General features: G+C 46.1%; 1 protein-coding gene across 1 annotated transcript in view; it reads left to right on the top strand.

The window, feature by feature from the left end:
* The window catches only part of FCHSD2 (FCH and double SH3 domains 2), a 210,679-nt gene that overhangs the window by 32,235 nt on the left and 166,388 nt on the right, over positions 1-12,056 (top strand). The gene's annotated exons all lie outside the window — the stretch shown is intronic.

The following is a 12,056-nucleotide window of genomic DNA, read 5'->3' as shown; positions in this document are numbered from 1 at the left end:
CAGGCTGAACCCCCCCAACTCTCTCAGCCTGTCCTCACAGCAGAGGGGCTCCAGTCCTTGCAGCATCTCCGTGGCCTCCTCTGGACCTGTTCCAACAGGTCTGTGTCCTTCTTGTGTCGAGGACTCCAAAGCTGGGCGCTGTACTCAAGGTGATGTCTCCCTAGAGCAGAGCAGAGGGGCAGAATCCCCCCACCTTGCCCTGCTGGCCACACTTCTTTTGATGCAGCCCAGGATGTGGGGGGCTTTCTGGGCTGCCAGCGCACGTTGCTGGTTCGTGTTGATCTTCTCATCCACCAACACCCCCAAGTCCTTCTCAGGGCTGCTCTCCAGCCGTTCTCCGCCCAACCTGTAGCTGTGCCTGGGATTGCCATGTCCCAGGTGCAGGACTTCTCATACTTTTCCCTTATTCCCCTGCTAATGCCATGTCTGAACTTTATATAAACCTGAAGAACACTAGAGAGCTTTCCAGTCATCTGTCATATACTTGTGTTGAATTCCAAAGCTGAGGGGGATTTTTTAGATGTTGTAGGTGGGGAAATGGTTCTGTTACTGTGTTCCGGGCGAGGCCACTGCATTGCCTTAAGACAAAGGAATTTCTGCATTCAGGGGAGTTTTGCTTGGAAAAGGGAAAACCAGTCTTTTGTTTAATTACGTGAACTCCCCAACCTACAGAAATCTTTGAATTTGAAGCCGTGGCTACTTTGCGATGAGAATTGCTTCGCATCGTTCTGCCTCCGTTGTAGGTAGCGTTTTAAATTCCCTCTTTGAAGGGACGCGTTGCTCGCTCTTTTCTTTGAAGAACCACGTGTGCGCTTACCCGGTGGAAGGGAGCTAACAGGACACCCCTTCTTATTAGAATTATATTTCTAATTTTAATAACCTGGGTTGTTGCACTCCGGCTGCTGGTACGGTTTCTGATGTTTGTATATGGATAACTTTAGAAATCAGTGCTTTTCTGTGAAATAATTTATCCTTCAGACACTCAGAATTTCATGCACATCATTTAACATGCTTTGATTGTGGTAATTCTGTTTAGTGTAAACAGAAAAACGCGAAGAGGGGGCTATTACATGCAGTGTTTGAGAGTCTCATCATGCTGAATAATTTCGGTAGATTAATTATTGCTGCAGGTATGTCATCTCTGTCTCTGCTGGACATGGAAAGGGAATATTAATGCAGGCTGTCCCTGCGTGTCCGGGTGTTCCTGAAGTACCTAATTAGGTGTGTAGATGCCAGTGTGCTGTTATCTCAGTATTTATTGCCAATTCACTGGCCTAAACTGAGCTCCGGGGATGGTTTATGCTACCTGAAGTACTTTTTAATTCAGTTGTGCCTTTGTTAGTGACACACCTGTCCTTAAATTAAAAGAAAAAAAAAAAGGTAAAAGCACTAGTTCAGTGATATGATATTGACTCATTATGGTGCATTTTTCATGTTACTGGGGAAAGTGGGATGAAGCATCCAGATAAAGCAGTGAATTAAACCTCCAAACAAGAACATCAGCATTCCTAAAGAAATCCCGTTTTCCTACAAATATTTTGACCCCCTCCCTCCAAATATTTCAGGATTGCTCCCCTTTGGATTTTGTAGCAGCAGCTGGAATTACAAAGAATGTTTTAATTCAGTTGTGACCATATCAAATGTAATTATCCATCTATTAAACATTAGCTGTTGTACCTTTGAAGTGTTAAGGTGTTTCTTCTGGTGTGCTTCCGGCGAGGTTTCCCTTGGTGTTGGCAAGAGAAGCAGAGTTCGCTACTTGGCCCAGGATGGTGCAGGATATTTCAGGCCACTTCTTCAGCAGTCACCTTCTGGGTACTCCCCTGTGGGATATGTGCTCGGATAAAGCACCGAGTTGCCACCTAAAGGAGGTGTGGAGGTCAGGGAACAGACTGTGTACCATCAGATCCAGGTGATGGTTACTGGAGTCTCCCTCTTGTAAGAAGGAGAAGCATCCACGCCTTGAGCTGGCTTGCTATCTTGGGAGGTTTGTTGTTTGCTGGGGAGTTAGATCCAGGATACTGCAGAACAACTGCAAAGGCTCATCCAGTGTAGAATCATAGAATGGTTTGGGTTGGAAGGGACTTTTGAAGGCCATGTAGTCCAATCTTCTGCCATAAGCAGGGACATCTTCAACTAGACCAGGTTGCTCAGAGCCCCGTTACCTTTACCTGGGAAGGTTATGGAGCAAAACCTCCAAAAAGCCATTTCCAAGGCTTCTTTTCCAAGAAGCCATTCCTTGAAGGGGCAAGAAGGTGATTGGGAACAGCCAGCATGGACTTTCCAAGGGCAAATTATGCCTGATTGCCTTCTGGGTGAGCTGGGAACGTGGGTAAGGTGACAGCAGGGTGTATGTTGTATGTGTTGACTTTAGTGAGGCCTTTCACACAGTCTCCTGTAGTACCTTTATAGCCACATCGGGGACATGTGGACTGATAAGTGGGTGGAAAATTGGCTGGACTCCCCAACTGTAAGTGGTGGAGAGCCGTGCAAAGTCCAGTTGGCAGCTGGGAACCCCTCTGAGGTCAATACTGGATCAATACTGTTTAATGACTTTGATAACAACCTGGATGATGGGATGGAGCGTGCTCTCAGCAGGTTGATGAAGGGCACCAAACTGGGGGAGAATGGTTGATAGTTCAACTGGAGGCAGGGCCGTGGTTCAGGGCGACCTTGGCAGATGGGTGACATGGGCTGGCAGGAACCTGGTGAAGGTCAACAAAGGCAAAAGCCAAGTCCTGCCCCTGGGACATTCCGGCCTTGAGCAACAGGCCGGGCCAGCTGGGAATTTCAATTCCGTTTTGTAGATAAATATTTCAAGCACTTGTAGTTCACCGTCGGGTTCCTCCCCTGGTGCTCATGGATTGGGATCTGTTTCTCTTCGCTGAGAAGAAATAGATCTCATCAGTGTAAAAGGCATGTAAGGGAGGTGGGGAATTGGTATTTAAAGCTGTATTTTTAACTTGCGTGCAGTGTTTTGTTTGGTTTCGTTTCAAAGGTAGCTTGGCATATAGCCAAGAAGGCCAACAGCAACCTGGCCTGTATCAGGAGCACCGTGGTGTGTAGGACTCAGGAGGTGATTGTCCCCCTGTACTGGGCACTGGCTAGGCCCCACCTCGAGGGCTGGGTCCAGTTTTGGGCCCCTCACCACAAAAAAGACATTGAGGGACTGGAGCGTGTCCAGAGAAGGGCAACAGAGCTGGTGAGGGGTCTGGAGCACAAGTCTTGTGAGGAGCGGCTGAGGGAGCTGGGGGTGTTCAGCCTGGAGAAACGGAGGCTGAGGGGAGACCTTCTCGCTCTCTCCAACTCCCTGAAAGGAGGGTGTAGCCAAGGGGGGGTCGGTCTCTTCTCCCAAGGAACAGGCCATGGGAGAAGAGGAAATGGCCTCAAGTTGCTCGAGGGGAGGTTCAGATTGGATATTAGGAAAAATGTTTACCTCGAAAGGGTCATTAAACCTTGGAATGGGCTGCCCAGGGAAGTGGTTGAGAGACCATCCCTGGAGGTATTTAAAAGACAGGTTGACATAGAGCTTAGAGACTTGGTTTAGTGATGGGTTTTTATCCGAGTTAGGTTGATGGTTGGACTAGATGATCTGAAAGGTCCCTTCCAACCGAGACAATTCTGTGATTCTGTGATTTTGGGAGGGCTAAGACTATGTTCATGCACATAGTCACTGTTAGATAGGTGGTTTTTAGACTGCTCAGTAGCAATTTTTGTCTCTGAATAGGACAAAAAGAATGAACAGTGCCAGCTGTGTAATCCTACCTTGATAGATAATACCAGCTTTTGAGTGTTCTGGGGATGCCCCCCTCTTCAATTCTTGTTTTTGTTTTTGTTTTTTTAAATGAGAGCTGTCTGTTTTAATGTTTTTAATGGAAAGTTTTGGGGTGAGTGTATACTCTCATCTTAAATAATAAAACTAGTATAGTGTTAGTTGAGACACCATTACACACTGAGTGCGTGTGCTACCAGTGTACGTTATAAGTAGAAGTGGCAAAGTAGTAATTTTCTGCTGGTGTATGTACTAGATGTCATGAATTATTCTTGATCTAATTTTTGGGAAGCTAAAAATTTTCGGGTATTTCACAATTCACTGATTCACCTCCTGGAGCGTTGGTGGATTGAGTCAGTTTAAAATCAGTTGCCACGTGCTCTGCAATTCCGAAGCAGATTTACTTCAGGAATTTTTGGATGGGGTGAATTAATTTTTAAACTGAATTTCGAAATTGTCTTAATACCCTCTAAATTGAAAGAGTGGAAAATCTTTTATTCCTCCACCTTTTTTCCCCCCATTCCTTTTCTCACTGTTTTGGGACTTTATGGACCTGCTCTGTTGACTTGGGAAGACCCACAGTTGGTAAAGCAAAGAGCAAATGATACTGTCTTTATTGTTTTGATTCTGTTTTAATACAGTAGCCTGTATTAAAGGATTAAAAAAAAAGGCTTTGGAGAGTTACCATCAATATCCAGTGGGTGTATGTGTAATTTTTGTCCCTCTCCTTTCCCCGTCTTTCAGACGAAGGGCACTGAAAGTGTCAATTCTGTTGCTCCTTGTTCTGCTGATCTGGGAAATCCAGGCTCCGTAGAGCTGAGCATGGTTTTTTTTTTCCCTCATTTGCTGCTCCTTGTTTTTGTTAGTGTGGCATTTGGGGACTCTCTTAGGTCAAGGTCAGTTAAAAGAGGTACATTTCTTTAGTCTTAACCTTTTTGGTTGTTTCAGATATGATATTCATTTATATGTTTTTTGGTGCTTTGGATAGTTGTATAAATTCATAGGAGCCCCTCTGCTGTGAGGACAGGCTGAGAGAGTTGGGGGGTTTCAGCCTGGAGAAGAGAAGGCTCCGGGGAGACCTTGGAGCCCCTTCCAGTCCCTCAAGGGGAGGGCTCCAGGAAAGCTGGGGAGGGACTCTTGATGAGGGAGGGGAGCCATAGGAGGAGGGGGAAGGGTTTGACACTGAAAGAGGGGAGATGGAGATGAGATATTCGGGAGAGATTCTTTGCTGTGAGGGTGGTGAGAGCCTGGCCCAGGTTGCCCAGAGAAGCTGTGGCTGCCCCATCCCTGGAGGGGTTCAAGGCCAGGTTGGAGGGGGCTTGGAGCAACCTGGTCTGGTGGGAGGTGTCCCTGCCCAGGGCAGGGGGGTTGGAACTAGATGATCTTTAAGGTCCCTTCCAACCTAAACCATTCTATGATTCTATGATAAATTGTAAGGACTTTTTTTATTAAAATTTCTAAACAATTAGTTAGAGTTAAAAAGTTAATACATCCGGGTTTTTGACCATCTTCATGATCTTGCATCATTCCCAATGGGATTCAGGCCCCTGCTTGGCTCATTGTTGAATTTCTCGGCCTTTAAATGGAAATCCATTCACCTATGCAAATTTAGCCCTTTCTTTTATTCAAGGAGCCTGTACACAAAGTGTCTGTTTACATTTTTGCATAGTTCTCTGCATGTAGTTAAATCAGCTTTTTAATGTAGAGAGTAATTTGCTTTCCAATTTTCAAGCTATCACTGTGTCCAACTGTTTTTACTGTGCAAGCTGGGACTTTTCATCCTCAGATTCGTATAACTTGGCAAATATAACATTTTTCTATATAGCACTAATATATATTTTAATGTTCTTATACTGATTTTTCATGAAAGTGGGACCTTTAGACATTTCCAGGCCAAATGGACATCCACGTACCAGGTTGAGCCCATCTTTTTCTCCATGTTTTCTGTAGGAAAACTTCTTGAAGTATCGTTCTCCACTGACCCGGCTCCTTAGTTCACTCCTTAGTTACGCTTATTGAAAATGAATAGTAAAAAATATACCTAAATATTTCATAACGTCTGTTATCTTAAATTGATATGAGTAATTTAAATTCCCTAGCACCTGCTGGAATTCTTGTTTGGGGATGACAATAAGTGTAGTTTCCTTTTCTCGGCTCCCTTGTAGTTCCACTGGTTCACAGAGGCCAAGGGAAAATTAGATTACGTAATCTAATTTCTTTAATACGACGGATCGTTAGGTTTCATCCACATATTTTTCAGCATGTGAATGCAGACCAAAGGATTTCCTTCCTTGGGAAACCAAGCAACCAGCTCAGCCTCGTCCTGTACCTTGGAGTGTGTTATCCCAGGTCAGAATCCTGATGAGGAGTGTAAGAAGATCATAGAATGGTTTGGGTTGAAAGGCACCTTAAAGACCATCCAGTGCCACCCCCTGGCCTTGGGCAGGGACACCTCCCACCAGACCAGGTTGCTCAAAGCCCTGTCCAACCTGGCCTTGCACCCTTCCAGGGATGAGGCAGCCACAGCTTCTCTGGGCAACCTGGGCCAGGCTCTCACCACCCTCAGCTTAAAATATTTCTTCCTGAGATCTAGTGTCAACCTCCCCTCTTTCAGCATCAAACCCTTCCCCCTCCTCCTTTGGCTCCCCTCCCTCATCAAGAGTCCCTCCCCAGCTTTCCTGGAACCCTCCCCTTTAGGGACTGGAAGGGGCTCTAAGGTCTCCCCGGAGCCTTCTCTTCTCCAGGCTGAACCCCCCCAACTCTCTTAGCCTGTCCTCACAGCAGAGGGGCTCCCGCTCTCTGATCATCTTTGCGGCCCTCCCCTGTACTCGTTCCAACAGGTCCATGTCCTTCCTGTGCTGAGGCCCCAGAGCTGGACACAGTGTTCCAGGTGGGGTGTCCCCAGAGCGGAGCAGAAGGGCAGGACCTGCTGGCCACACTTCTTTTGATGCAGCCGAGGATGTGGGGGGCTTTCTCGGCCGCCAGCACATGTTGCTGGCTCATGTTGAGCTTCTCACCCAACAAGACCCCCAAGTCCTTCTCCTCAGGGCTGCTCTCCAGCCATTCTCCGTCCAACCTGTATTTGTGCCTGGGGTGGGCAAGATGTATGTGGGCAAAGTCCTGCTCCACACCAGAAAAATCTTCATCCTCTTCCTCTTCAGATATTCTTTTAGTTTTCAGTCTAAAAGAGAATTCCTTTCCAACCCCTCGTTTAGTCCTTATTACCCTAATGACAACTAATCATTTGGGAACGACTCTCCTCTAACCCTGCTGCTCGGTTTTCCACCAGACTCGGCCTGTTGCTGCCATGTCACAGGAAGACAACCCGTCTCTGCAGAGCTTCTCGAGCTGCTTGTGCTTCGGAAAGAACATTCCTTCATAATCCCTCCAGGATTAGGTTTATTCTAGTCCTAAGGAGCCGTCGGGGGCTGTAGGCAGCAGCGAGAGGAAATGCTGTGGGTGCCTGGTGTTGCCTCTCGATGATAAATCACGGATGTTGAAACCATTGAAATTACTTTCCCAGGTGTGACTTTTCCTCCGGGCTTGCAGTGATCATGGGGGGTTGGACTAGATGATCTCCAGAAGTCCATTCCAACCCCATATCATTCTGTGATTCTGTGATCATCTCTAGCTAAAGACAGGCAGGCCCCTGGTCACGCTCTGAACGTGTAATAAAATAATATTACTTTTAAATGGCGGCTTCTTGTCCTGATGGTGACCGTAAATTTTTTATTTTTTTTTAATTGTTCTGCTTTTTTTGGGAGACTTAAGTCAGGATTTTCCTGCAGCGTGAGGCTTGTGGCAAGTATCATACTTAGAAGAAAAATGGTCTTAGCTTAATTACATAAACCAAATATTGTTGAATTTCTTTGTGTTTATTCTCACCCTCTTTTTAAACTGTCAAAGACTTTAAGTGCTTTTGAATGATTTTTCACGGGGCAAAGGGGAAAAGCACATCACGTGAATTCACAGGATAGAGGTGATATTTAGGAGATTCTGTACAGAAACAAAAACTAAGGTGCTTTTTTGGGTGTGCAGCTCCGATATTTCTTGCACTTACTTAATGGTTAATTTGAGGAAAAAAAAAAGTAACAGCAGATATTAATACATCCTAGTTCAAAGAAACCCTAAATAATGTTCCTGCTTTTTTACAGATCCACTAATTCATTTCTTAAAATGAAGTAACAGTAAGAGAACACTTTATTATCTTATAAAACCAAATGTTGCCGTATATGAACAAACTTGAAATTCCATCTTTAATGACTTTTAAGGTCACGAGTCTCCCAGCTTTGCACATAAAATCAAGATACACACGTGAAAGTTCTCAGATTTCCCAAATTAAGAAACTGTGGCTTTGAGCAACCTGGTCTAACGGGAGGTGTCCCTGCCCGTGGCAGGGGGGTTGGAATGGGATGATCTATCTCTAAGGTCCCTTCCAACTCTAACCATTCTATGATTCTATGATTTATTAGTTAGAATATTTTTTTTTCACAGAATCACAGAATGATACGGGGTTGGAAGGGACCTCAGGATGTCATCTAATCCAACCCCCATTCCTGCTCAAAATAAGTTTCTCCTGGGAAATTTGTCTGCTCCGGTCTCGTATTTCGTCATGTTTTGTAATATATTTCCGGTTGTGATGAAAGGATTCCTGTATAAACCGTCCCGAGGTTACAGACAGCTTTTTGTCTTTGACTCATGGAGGAAAATGCAGTCACCAAGTGAGAGAGATCACCAGCTTCAAGGAAGGCCAGCAGCTGATCCTGCTGCTTTTGTGGTGCTTGCCATTTTCTTCCTTTGCCAAAACGTACATCAAACACAGAATCACAGTATACTATGGGGTTGGAAGGGACCTCTGGAGATCATCCAGTTCAACCCCCTCCCAAAGCAGGTCCATCCAGAGCAGGTTGCACAGGAACGTGTCCAAGAGGGTTTTGAACGTCTCCAGAGATGGAGACTCCACCACCTCTCTGGGCAGCCTCTTCTAGTGTTCTGTCACCCTCAAAGTGAAAGAAGTTCCTCCTCATGTTTAGATGGAACTTCTTATGTCCAAGTTTGTGCCCATTTCCTCTTGTCCTGTCCCTGGGCACCACTGAAAAAAGACTGGCCCCATCCTCCTGACACCCACCCTTTAAGTATTTATAGGTGTTGATCAGATCCCCCCTCAGCCTTCTCCAGACTAAAAAGCCCCAAGTCCCTCAGCCTTTCCTCATCAGAGAGATGCTCCAGGCCCCTCATCATCTTTGTGGTCCTCTGCTGTACCCTCTCCAGCAGTTCCCTGTCCTTCTTGAACTGGGGAGCCCAGAACTGGACCCAGTGCTGCAGCTGTGGCCTCCGCAGGACAGAGCAGAGGGGGAGGATGACTTTCCTTCACCTGTTGGTCACATTCTTCCTGATGCCCCCCAGGATGCCATTGGCCTTCTTGGCCACAAGGGCACATTGCTGGCTCATGGTCATGCTGTTGTCCACCAGGACTCCCAGGTCTTTTTCCTTAAACTCCTTGTTTAAGTTGAATTACGTGCTGTCTTGCCACCTTTTTTTTTTTTTTGTAAAACCCCATTTGAAATACAGACCAAAATCTAAAACTACTCTAAAATGTTTTTAATTTATGGAGCTGCTACTGTAAAATACGTTTTCTTCCTGCTGGAGCCTCGCAGTCGTTCCAAGTCCAAGATTTCTGTTGGTTTTGCGAGTAAATTTGATTTGCGTGGGGTTTTTGTAATTCTGCGCTCGGGCCAGTTGAACGCTTTTCTTTTGTTTCTCTAGTGTAAACCTTTTAATGTAGAAGGTTTTAAGGGGATATCTCGGGCTTCCAGCTCGGCACAATTATTGTTACGCAATTAGTTTAAGCGGAATTTGTTTTGTATGGGGCGGGGGGGAACACACATGGTGAAATATACGGCTCCGTATCCAGGTTTTGTGTAAGTTGAGCATTCTTAACATTTAGCTCTGGTTAGATGTTTTCAAATAAGATTAATTTAAAAATGGAAAATTACTGCCTTTGCCTAAAGTCTTCCCAGATTTACATTTCAAAGACGCCTACTTGTTTTCTTTTACCTTTTCAATATTGATAATGCATTTCGGTTATTCCTATAGTTATTTCTGCAGTTATTTATGCTAGAAGTAAATTATTCTGGAAGTACATTGTGGTTTTTAGATGTTTGCTGACCTGGCTGGGTTAGTGGCCTTTGGAACAAGAGAGCCTACGATAAATTGTTTTGTAATATTAGATGAAGTATCTTGAATGCTTTATAAAGTAGATTTATTTAGAAGCATCTCAGATGACTTTACCTGTTCATATAGAGGTGTTCTTGTGTGACACAGTCGTGCGGCCCTTTGTCCCCACCTGAGCTACGTGAGGTGAGATTCCTGAGGATGGGATGTGAAGATTGGACTTGGAATATGGAATCCTAGAATTGTCTCGGTTGGAAGGGACCTTTCAGATCATCCCATCCAACCATCAACCTAACTCTGATAAAACCCATCACTAAATCATGTCTCTAAGCTCTATGTCAACCCGTCTTTTAAACACCTCCAGGGATGGTGCCTCAACCACTTCCCTGGGCAGCCCATTCCAAGGCTTAATGACCCTTTCGAGGTAAACATTTTTCCTAATATCCAATCTGAACCTCCCCTCGAGCAACTTGAGGCCATTTCCTCTTGTCCCATGGCCTGTTCCTTGGGAGAAGAGACCGACCCCCCCGGCTACACCCTCCTTTCAGGGAGTTGGAGAGAGCGAGAAGGTCTCCCCTCAGCCTCCTTTTCTCCAGGCTGAACACCCCCAGCTCCCTCAGCCGCTCCTCACAAGACTTGTGCTCCAGACCCCTCACCAGCTCCGGTGCCCTTTTCTGGATCCGCTCCAGCCCCTCAATGTCTTTTTTGTGGTGAGGGGCCCAAAACCGGACACAGCCCTTGAGGTGGGGCTCCCCAGTGCCCAGTACAGGGGGGACGGTCACTGCCCCAGTCCTGCTGGCCACCCTGTTCCTGACACAGGCCAGGATGTGGTTGGCCTTCTTGGCCAGCTCATCAGGGCTATTGTTAATCTGGAAAGAGTTTTAAGCAATCACGATGTATTTAGACTTTGCATCCTGTACAGGAGACCGAGCCCGTAACACCCCCTGAGCGCGTGGATGCTCTTCAGTGGTGAAATGGAGTAGACAGGAGTAGAAAGAGCCTCTTCAGAGCTCCTTTGTTTGTGTTTCTTGAGTTAACCTTATTATAGGTTATTATATAGCGAGACCTGGACAGGCTGGAGAGCTGGGCAAGGAAGAACCTCATGAGGTTCAACAGGGAAAAGTGTAAGGTCCTGCACCTGCGGAAGAAGAATGTCAGGCACCAATACAGGTTAGGTGTGGACCTGCTGGAGTCAAGTTCTGAAGAGAAAGATCTGGGGGTCCTGGTAGACAGCAAAATGACAATGAGCAAGCAGTGTGCTCTTGTGGCCAGGAAGGCCAATGGAATCCTGGGCTGCCTAGGGAAGAGTGTGGCCAGTAGGTCAAGGGAAGTCATTCTCCCCCTCTACTCTGCCCTGGTGAGGCCACAACTGGAATACTGCGTCCAGTTCTGGGCTCCCCAATTCAAGAGGGATAGGGAACTACTGGAAAGAGTCCAGCGAGGGGCAACGAGGATGATTGAAGGATTGGAGCATCTCCCTTATGAAGAAAGGCTGAGAGAGCTGGGACTCTTTAGTCTGGAGAAGAGAAGGCTGAGGGGAGACCTCATCAATGCTTAGAAGTATCTGAAGGGTGGGTTGAAGGAGGAGGGAGCCAGACTCTTTTCAGTGGTTGCCAGCGAGAGGACGAGGGGCAACGGGCACAAGCTGGAACATAGGAGGTTCCACTCGAATATGAGGTGAAACTTCTTTCCGGTGAGGGTGCCAGAGCCCTGGAACAGGCTGCCCAGGGAGGGTGTGGAGTCCCCTTCTTTGGAGATTTTCAAGACCCGCCTGGATGCAGTCCTGAGTAACATGCTCTGACATGCTCTGGGCAATCCTGCTTCGGCAGGGGAGTTGGACTAGATGATCTCTATGGTCCCTTCCAACTCTAAAAATTCAGTGAAATTCAGTGAAATAGGATGTTCCTAAGGATTTTTTTATGAACGTGTCACTGTAATTATCGTGTATCTAATTTAAATAGAATTAGATTTTTCTTTTGCTGATGGCGTAGCCTTAAGCTTAGTAGTTTATAGTACAGCTTGAAGAAAATTACTCTGCTTTCGCTGTTCAAGGGATAAAGAGCTATTGAAGAAAGAGCCTCAACACATCTAGATATTGCAACCTTCTTCC

The sequence above is a fragment of the Numenius arquata genome, chromosome 1 (assembly GCF_964106895.1).
Source record: "Numenius arquata chromosome 1, bNumArq3.hap1.1, whole genome shotgun sequence".
NCBI lineage: Eukaryota > Metazoa > Chordata > Aves > Charadriiformes > Scolopacidae > Numenius > Numenius arquata.
This window is presented reverse-complemented; position numbering and strand designations above follow the sequence as displayed.